At 38.3% G+C, this 10,740-nt stretch overlaps 1 long non-coding RNA gene across 1 annotated transcript in view; it reads right to left on the bottom strand.

Annotated features, from left to right (window-relative positions):
• Positions 1–310: 310 nt before the first annotated feature.
• Positions 311–10,740, bottom strand: part of LOC114559612 (uncharacterized) — a 49,991-nt gene continuing 39,561 nt past the window's right edge. Inside the window, exon 3 of the long non-coding RNA XR_003693131.1 lies at positions 311–507. This is a non-coding gene — a long non-coding RNA (uncharacterized LOC114559612). The remainder of the gene's footprint in view (positions 508–10,740) is intronic.

The following is a 10,740-nucleotide window of genomic DNA, read 5'->3' as shown; positions in this document are numbered from 1 at the left end:
AATCATCAAACAGAATCTGTAGTAAGTGTGCAGAGCTTTTTGTTTTCAATACTATTATATTATACACATACTGTATTTAAGGCCCAGTCTGTAAACTAATATAATAACATACACATATTAAGTTTGACTTCTTGATGAAAACTAACTGTAACTGAAATTATGGGCCTGTTCGTTGGCTTCGTTTCCAAACGTTATAGACTGTGACAAAAATGGGAGACACGTGAGTTTACTAACAAAAAAAAGTAATTTATTAAGCAAAAAATAACAACAAATCCAACAAATTGAAGGTAGAAATCTATAACGTCAGTAGTGTAGGGAGTCAATTGAGTAAAAAAAAAAAACGTGCTGCATGGGTGTTGTGCTGTAAAAATGACATAAAAGACACAATGTGTGTTGAGGAGATCTGCCACCAAAGGCCTGCTACTGCTGCTGCTCGGGCCTTTATGCACGGGGCGCTCTGGGCCCAGTAGTGTCTCATGCCACTGATTACTCTCCAAGTCTGCAGCCCTGGAGAGAGAAAACACAGCAACAGCAAAGCCACCAAGCAGAGGGGCCGTCACAGCCTTCAGTTTAGTTGCATCAGAAAACATTAATTACACCTAGTTGTTAGTGTCCATGTATTAAAGGTACCATGTGAAGTTCTCTTGTAATAAACTGATTGCCCCGGAAGTAGGAGAAAACACAAGACTTTCACACAGGAAACTGGTGTTCGTGTCCCTGGAGTAATACTTTAGGAGACCGCGGGTGTTTTAACCCAAACCACAAGTTTTTATCTAATCTTAACTAGTTGTTTTGGTGCCTAAACTTAACTGTTACGGCTGCTTTAACGACCGCCACCTCACGGTGACTAGCACCCGGCTCCCAGTCACCCGGCTCCCAGTCACCCGGCTCCCAGTCACCCGGCTCCCAGTCACCCGGCTCCCAGTCACCTTTTCTCAGCTAAAGTTATCTATAACGACCGCTAAACTTAACTGTCATGTGACCGCTCGCCAAAAATGTTTTAGGATATCATATGAATTTTTGTGCATACGTTTTCGTACGATATCATAGGAACCGGTTAATAAGAATATACATTGAATAGAAACTGGGCTGCCCTAACTGATCTCCCAATAGTTTACAATCCTTGTACTATGTCCTGCACCAAATATCCTCTCTTTACAGCAAATGCATCAAACAGCGAGGCAGCCCAAGTGTCAAAAAAAAAAAAAAAGACATTTTCTTGTGATTTTATGACCCGCCCCTCTGGCTTGCACTTGTTGTTGCATTCTTGACAAGGAATCATTTTATAATTGTTGTAAGATTGGTTTGGCCATTATGTCAGTACCAGCAAACATGCTCTGCTTCCATCGATTTAAATTGGTTGTCTTGGAAAAATTGTATAAAGCTCCAGAAGGGACATGGGGTGTTTTCACCGAGATTCCTGATGACAAGTCAGGGAATACACAGCATGCAGCTACAGTTTTTTTTTTAATTTGTATTCCTACACAGGAAAGTCATAGTGCATCAGTACACACAATTACACGTGTCCTATGAGACCAGGTGGTATGTGGATATGAACATTATAGATTATATTTGTCTACCACAAATTGGATATGCCTATTTTTTATCTGGTTCATCCGGTCGACCAAGATAACACATTAAAATGAAGTACTGATTATGTGTTTAAGTTGGTTTAACCTGTACATAAAGCTGAGACAACCTACAGTCACTGCAGGTACTTAAAGCAATGGGGATGGTATTAATGCTACATCCTCTAAAAGTAATTTCTTATTTCTCTTTTTATTTCTAAGTTTATTGTATTGATTATTCATGATTGTATTCCTGTCTTTATTTTTTTTAACTACTGCTTTCATTCCCACCATGTTTCCCTGAGTTTAAAGGTTCAGCTCATTCCAGTGTGCTCTACTGTTTTGATCGTTTCTCTCTGGTATTTATGAGTTGTTGCATTTTGCCTTTTATTGTTATGGTCTATTAATAATGTATTTATTTCAAAGCACTCTGGCTGCACTGCAAACACTGCCAGTGAATCAAATGAATCACTGATTTAATCATTGCAGGGTGTGGTATGAATTTAAGTGTTTTCTTCTTCTTGAGATGAGGGATATGGCTATATAAAATATGCTCATCCTCTGTCCCCTGTGAGGTAAGTACATGTTACAGAATACACTTTACTATTCATTTCATGTTATTATTTTGCAGTTCAGCAAGTGTCCTGTGGCATACTGAGCATCCAGTCTTTCTGCTTGTGTTACTGTAAAATACCATATCAATATTTTTGCATGTTTAAGCCCATTTACTAAAAGTCAGATATACTTTGCATTACTGCTGAGCACTTCCCACAACAATCCATGGTGTATAGATTTCCCCCAGCTCTAAGGCAGCCAGTAGTTTACATTGCATTTGCATTTCTGTAAGGTGAAAAAATGTGCCTTGAAGCTTTCTTGACTAACTGTAGGTAATCCATTGTAGTGGAAATCATGTCTGCTTTTATGTTTTTACAAGTTATTGTTGTGTTATGACGCAGCACCGATTTGCCAATCCATTTGCACTCAATAAGTGCATTGGCCAAAAAACAACAGGGTGGAAATTAATTTCACTGATTGATTACATATCTTTGCAATGCATGACACCAATGAGCTACAGCTGGATAGGAGCTAAGAGGAAGGCAGGGTTACAGAAATCACACAGATCAATGAGGAGGCTGTGAAAATGTACACAGGCCGCCTCTTTGTCTTCACAATGAAATGTATACGGAGCCTCAGAAAAGCAAATTCAAATTCAAAGTTAATAAATAAAAAAAATAAAAAACACTTCACACAGAAATGATTGAGCTGTGGGAATGTTGTTGCTTTAGGTTGGCGGAATTTGCTCATTGTATTTTTTGTAACTGGCCTTTTGACCTGTACATGATTGCATATGATTAGACCCCAAACTCCCCCAGTGTTTTTTAACGTTTGTTGTTATTGTCTTATTTGTAATTCATGTTGATTGTAGTGAAGCCAAAGGCATTTTTCCACATCATGGACAATAAAGTTTCAAGTGCCATAAAACACCTAAACTCATGACCCATATGGACTGCATTGCACTTTATGGACTATGTCTTCTTTTAGCTACTTATCAATTCTTACAATTTATTTACTTATTTGCTTAATTAATTAATTAATTTATTTATTACTGTGTTCCTATGTCTTAATTCATGTTTCACTATGTTCTCTTGTCATACTATGTGTCACCACCAGGGGATGTGCAGTTGAATTTCGTTGTTATATGCAATGGCAATAAAGGCACTCTAACAACAAGGGTTGAAATCTAGAAATTCCATTTGAAGCAAACAGTATCTCGTCCTCTAATGGACTCAGGGATGACCTCAATGCAACTGCTTTGAGAGATTCAGTCTTGCCATGGAATATTCCTCATTACCAAAAATTCTCTCTAGTTTCTTTTTAGTCCAGCCAACATAAAAACGAGGTGTTGCAGTTCATGAATCCATTTATCACGTTTATCTTGTTGGTAAAGACATCAGTGAAGATCTTGGCCTGTTTGATATTTCTGCAATCTTTGGAAACAGATTTTGGATGTTGCTAGTAGTCTTTGCGATCTGGAGTCATGTAACTTTATGCCCTCTTAAAAACATAATCTTAATGACAGGGCTGCACTGTAGAATTATTCAACAGTACATGTAACCTGTTATGTTGCTTCTCAAGTGTTAGACCGTGCATGTTCTAGTCTCCTCGACACTGTCAAATTTATAAAATGACACAACTAACTTTATCAGGAAACCAAATTTTAAATACATTCCTTATCAGCTAACAATTAGGAAAGAGATTTAAATGTGTGTTGTGTCTCGTCAAGTATGTTCATTTTATTTTTGTTCATGTTTAGTGTTTCATGTTAGTCCTTTGTTGTCATGAGTACTTTATGTTAAGTTAAAGTCACTCATGTCTAGTCTCGTTGTGCACTCCCTGTTTTATTTTGTACTCACCTTTTCCCTCTCGTTTCAGACATAGACAGTATATAAACTGGACCAATAGAAGTCTATTAGAAGCACTTTTCCGGTGAGCGCTGAGCGTTACTGCACAACCTCCAACTGAGAGAGACAACGTAAATGTGACGTGAACAACCTGTCTGAAAGTTGTAAGTCTTCTGGTAGCTGTGCCAAGAGAAATCTCAATCATTCCCAATCTTGCAGAGACGGAGGGCATAGGTATATGTAAGGAGATAACATAGGCACAGGCTAATGATTGCTAACTAAAATGCTAGTTAACATTAGTAATTAAACTTAAACAGCTCATGTAAGTTGAAACTGCCTGCGAGCTTCTCCTGTACTACACGGTAATTCCTCTACTATGCGACAGTAAGTCGCTTGGTTATGACACAATCGTTAGCCTATTTTTACAAAAACGTCTGCTACGGAGCCATAACGTGAGATACAAGGTAATGGAGCCTTTAATACATTGTCATGTTAAACAATTCGCAAATAGAGTCTTTAAACGCTTCAGATGTAAAGTTATTCGCTGTCAAAGTGACATCAAAAATGAATGGCAGTCAATGGAATGATCGTTTTGTAGCATCAAAATGGCGCCATAGGAGGTTTGAGTTCTGAAGCGAAGCTTACCCCTTGGTTTCAGACCTTGACTTCCTCCCTTTGTGTGAATTTCCCGCCATTATGATTGTCTACCCCTGACTGGTTTCACCTGTTTTCCCCTACCTCATGTATAAATAGTCCTCGTCTCCCTTTGTCTTTGTCTTGTTCAGTCTGTACAATAGTCTCGTCAAACGTCCCAGCCAGCTTTTCAGGTTATCAAGTTGTGATTGAAGTTTTTTGTTGATTGTTTGATCCTCCGAGTGAGCGTTTTTCTACGTTATGTATGTACTTTGATCCTCATTGTGAGTGTTGTTTTGATTGAACTTTTCCCAGTAAAATACTTCTGTTACACCTACTACTGCTTTAGAGTCATGCATTTGAGTCCACCAGTTTCGTGTCTGAGGTCGTTACAATGTGAAATACAAAGAAATATTCCATTGCACCTTGCATTAAAAAAAAACTTTCAATTACAAGGCATCAGCCTTCCCATAGTAGTAACTATTAGTGCATACATGGAAAAGAACTTAATAAAAACCATACAGTCTCTTAGAAACATCAGCACATCTGTATGTTTATATTATCTTTATTTAGAAATTGTCCCATGTTAGATATAAAAAAAGTGTTCTTCCATGTAGCTTGTTATATGTCACGTTCTATTCTGTGACAACTGGGAACAAAGCCTCTCTAATCTGTTTTAATTGGTAGTTAAATTTGTATCATAAATTGTTACGGTGCTTTCCTTCCTGAAGATTTATCTGCGTGAACCTCCCTTGAACCAATCCTCCTCTCCTATGGTGCCACTTTCTCATCTATGTGCTCTCACTTCATCGGAGTGAAAAGTGAATAATGTAAATGTATATATTCTTGCGTATCTTATTAAACCTTTGGAACATTATGAACTGAGCCATGCTTCCTGTCGCTTTGTTCTCCGAGCGCTCAGTAGATGACAGGATACGAACCACAAAACAATCGTGATCGGGTAGTTTCATAACATAGCTCTACAAAACTATAGAGCGCTTTCAACAAAACAATCTCAACTGAGGGTTCTTGCTCGTTTGTTCTAGAGTTTTCAACCAAATCATGGTCTTCGTCATTGAGATGCTCAGTTGTCATGGGACTGTTGATATTTAAACCCTCCGTGATTCTAAGCACTCAAAAGACTTCTCATCCATGATGGCTAAAAAGTTTATCTGGACACTTCACTGTTTATCTTGGAGAGATAGTTTGAGATGTCTTTCTCAGCTTGTTCAGGTGTCAGAGATGCAATGAATGAGGAATGAAACACAACTTACCATCAAAATGTACTTTACCACTTATAAATGTACTCACTTGTCAATGCATTATGTATTATTACTCTAGGCGTAAAAGTGGGATTTGGAAGGTGGGGGAACACTAAATCCCAGAGTAGGGGAAGAAAAACAATTCAACATTTTGACACCACACCTTATTCCGTTCTCAAATGTTTGTTTCTTTAAAAATGTTTGAGTTGATTCTTAGCAAAAAAACCTTTGTTCTTTCACAAATGTGTGCTCATTCATGTGTAATTGCTTCCACCAACTAATCAAAGTATTCTCAAGTGTAGAATCTGCAATTTAGAATCATTCAGAATACATACGGGCGAGTTGCTCGAATGGCGGCAGCCATGTTGCGCCTCCATTTTTAAAATACATTAACGAAAGAGGGACATACCTCCACCTTTCGCCATCTTACACTCAGTGACACCCTGAGAATTAAAACGAAAACGCGACCAAAGTTAATATTGGAGTGGCTAGAATAGCTGCGTGTAAACGATGGAAAAAGCTAATTTTGGGTTTGGCCACCGTAGGAGGAAGGGCTAGAAAGTAATATTCAGTTGGTTGTCATATACAATGTCACCGCTAGATGGGAGAAATTCTTACACAATGTAGCTATAAAGTTAATTTTAGAAATCACATGACCCACCTTCACATCCATTGCACTTATTTAAAAAAGAAAATACATCCATTTTAAAGCCGGTTTGCCTGTTACTCCCATTATTTCCTTCTTCCAAAACAGTGGTGAACAGCAGGAGCCCCAGGAGTGGAGTTTTATTAGAACAACATGATGACTGGTGTGTTAACTGCATGTGAAATTAATCAGGGAACACTAGACCAAATGGTCTTGTGTGTGTTGCCTGCTATTTTTAAAAGGAGTTTGGTGCAGTGCTCACTCCACATAAAACACCCCGGGGGACCATTACATACAGTAACTTTCAGCAAACAGAGAACAATGAGGGCAAAACAGCATTGGCGATCTGTTTTAACTGAATATTCTCTGGTCTAGCTCAGCTAAATTAAAAACACAAAAACATGGAATCCGTCAATGTTTTGTTTACTACCAAGCCCGTTTGTAACTGGTACCGACAACGTTATCTTCACATCTGACTTTAGCAGTTTAGATAACAGACACTCAACTGTCCGGCTGTTTTTACAGACGTGAACTAACCACAGATACTTCTGCCTCGTTCATGGACCGCAGTGCACGACTGTATGCCGCTGCAGAATGAAATATACTATATATATATATATATACTGTATATATATATATATATATATATATATATATATATATATATCTTGTCTATTCTTTTATATATTTTATATATATATATATATATATATATATATATATATATATATAAAAATATATAAAAGAATAGACAAGATTTGTGGTTCTCAAAGAGATTAAAGTCTTTCTGAGATATGAATATACAGAAATATGCAAAAAGTCATAATCAACACAGCAGGGTAGCTTTCACCATGTCCATCTGAGCATTCAAGGCTGTCATGGAACATACGAGGGGAAAACGCTCTGTAAATATGTGGAGTCCTCATCTGCCGACACTGACAACAGGAGCTGAGTGCTTTCTCTTTTGAAGGTAATTATTATGCTGCCGGGTGGCAGTGGGTGTTTACACCACACACTGCTGCACATAATGTTGGCCTGTAGGCCTATCTCTCCAATGATTAAGCGTTTTTTTGTTTGTTGTTTTGTCCGAGGCCTAAAATGTGGAATGACAGACGGCGGAAAGTGGACGTTCAAGGCAGATGCTAAAGCTGTGATAAGACCATCATGGGCAGGGCAGATGTATTGATGGAAGCGTATCAGATGAAAATAGCTTGTGGCTATTTTAGAGTTGATTCAGAGTTCAGGACAATGTATGACAGGATGGGGAGAAATGACCTTCAAACAGTTAAAGTTGCACATTAACTTTGATTCCTATTCGACATGAGGTCTCATGCCACGCTGCAAAAACATTTTCCCCTAAAATACTTATCTTTAGCCTGTCCAATTGTGGCTAGCAGCTACCACCTTTAGTTATTTTCCATTTAGCTGCAGCACAAAAATGCTCCTTCAAAAGTAACTAATTTGAACAACAAATATGCTCCTGATTTGCTACATGCCAAAAACATATTTCATTCACCCTCCAAGTGGGCAAATGTAACCCAAAAGAGGCTCCTTTTAGAAAGAAACTTTCTTTCTTGTTATTTCTAGTCATGTGTAGTTCAATACTCCAATCATTACACATTATGCAACTCTGCTGTGCCGAGCCAGGACTGCACACAAAGCAGGAAGCGCCTAAACCTGCTGTGGGATTAAAAGCAAGCTTTGCATAGCTAAACAGTGAGATCCCTTGAAGCTGCCAGTCTTTTCAATGTGCCATCCTCATAAATCAATACTGACATCAAATGTGACAGCTAGAGATTTAACAACTTTGCCCGGACCTCAAAGAAGAAAGTTGACTTCAATGTAGTTACCTTACTTTCCTCTTTAGTGCTTCGCCCCAGTATTACGGAGCTATTGACTGCGTTGACTCTGTGTGAACTGGTATTGCTGTTCTTTCCCTAATCTTTGCTCAATGCATCTTTCTGAAATTATCAGCACTTCTAGCACCTGCAGCTCCTTTTCTTAGGCTTCTTAGTTAATATTATAAACATGTTATCTATTGGAAATCTCTTTCACACGCTCTTTCTCTCACTCCCCCTTTACCCAAACTTGAATCATCCTGTGATAAATATGGTGTGAGGGAACAGAGTCCAGCGGGAGGAGAGGAAGGAGAGCTGGAAGAGATTACTAGAGCTGCTTGTAGAATTTTAAAGATCCATTATCTCAACCTGACCTGATTTAATAAGCACTAGGGGACACTGGAGTATTAAATCTATCTGTGCTTTAATGAAAAATTCACCTAAATTATGTCGTTTTCAACTCAAAGTTTTCCTCCGTGTCCACAGGATACAGCCTGAATAACGTGAAGTAAATCAGTCTATAGGAGGCTCATAGATATGAGACATTTCCACATCTGAAAAAAAAAATGACTGATTTTCTTTGCTGATTCAGCTGAGTTGACGCAGAGATGATTTTATAAGGATGTATTTTTCCATGTGCCTGTGTCAGCAAAGGTGGAGACCATAAAATAATGGATCCAATCTTTTATGGGTGTCTGGGAGGAAACTTTAATTTTCTTGCATCATTGACAAATCGTGCGTTTTGTCGATTGTCAAACATTTAAATCATACACAAATCAAACAAGTACTTCCTTGCTGGCTAGTGTCCCGTCACATCTTTTCTTGCCCATTCTCCCTCGACCTTCAGATCCACAGTATTACTGCAGAAGAGCGGACTGTACGCCCACACTCCTTTACATAAATAAAATAGTCCCATCTTAAAGCCGTGTTAGCTGACAAGCCATCAGCATATGAATTTTCATCGCCAGGATGCATTAAAGTGAAGGGGGTAGCCTGCCATTTGAGAAACAGCAGTTATTCAAATGTTGCCATTTAAGGTTTATTGTGAAAACCGTTTTATTTCAAAATACTTCTCTGTGTCCCCTGCAACAGAATAAATATGTTTACTATTAATATTAATGGTGTGGAAGTCTAGCAATGGCAATATTAAATTGCAATACATTTTAAATATTCTACTTGTGTATTCGTGATCTTGGACCAGATGTGTAATGGATATGTGGAAAACCTCTATGAACCTAACACTGATTTTCCTCTAACCCATTCAAGTATTTATTTTTTTGAAAGTGAAACTATCCAAAAGGGACAAAAGGACATTCAGACTTGGGCCAAATAGACCAGGATAACTAAAAAAGTGCAGATCTCTGCCAAGTGTGTCTTGGGGTTAATTAATTAAACAAACTGGACTTTGGGGTCAAGTGTAGTCAGATCCGGACCCACGTCCAGGATGCAAACCTTCCCTTACTGCAATATATTCCATTATATTTTAAAATTTTGAATTGCCACCTGCCCCCAGAATTTTGTGTTTTCCTTGATATAAATAAAGACGGTTTCACAATAAGTTGGTGCCTAAAAATGTATCGGAATGCAGAAAATAAAGTATTTGACGCCCCAGACCCCCCACTTAATGTCTCCCCCACAAAAGCCTATTCTGAGCCAGGAAAAAAAACGCATAACGTGGTCTGTCTGATATTAAAGGTGGAGCAGCTATTAATTGATAAATATGAATTCAAATGGTTACTGATTCATGTTTTGCATGACTTGCGTTGGGTATCGCCCAACCCTATTGCACCTGCACAATTTCTGGAATGGTCTTTGCCAAATCTCAACTACTTTTATGGTGAATATACTATGTGCTATATATGTGCTATTTTTTTTTTAAATAAAAGGATAACTTACTTATAAAGTAAATTAAGTCATGAATCTTGACTATTTTCTAAGCACCCCCACTTATTGGTCAAGCCCCTCCTTAGCACCACGAGAGAAAAAATCCTGGCGCCGTGCCTGGTCTCCAACTCTTCTCCCACACATACAAGAGTTGAATCTCACCCAACTGTCCCTCCCGGCTCCCTTACAGTCAATATGGCGGCCAAGATAACAAAAACAGGGATTTATTCATCTGGTGCCTTTATGCCTTTATTGGATCATAACATAAAGGGTATGGAATTAATCTACAGGAGCTCTGGTTCAAAATGAGATATGAGTATTGATGTCAGTTTTTGAGTCAAGACAAATGCCAAAATGTGGCCTGCAACAGACTAGGTAAGGCTTGATTTTATCCTATCTGATAACTGGAAATGTATCTTTTGCTATGTAACTAATGGAGCACAGCGTTAATTCCGTCAGGAAGACTTCTAAACTTAATCACTTTTCTCTCTCTTCTAAACTGAACAG

Source organism: Perca flavescens, chromosome 1 (assembly GCF_004354835.1).
Source record: "Perca flavescens isolate YP-PL-M2 chromosome 1, PFLA_1.0, whole genome shotgun sequence".
Taxonomy (NCBI): Eukaryota; Metazoa; Chordata; class Actinopteri; order Perciformes; family Percidae; genus Perca; species Perca flavescens.
The sequence above is the reverse complement of the archived record's forward strand: the minus strand, read 5'-3'. Positions and strand labels throughout refer to the sequence as shown.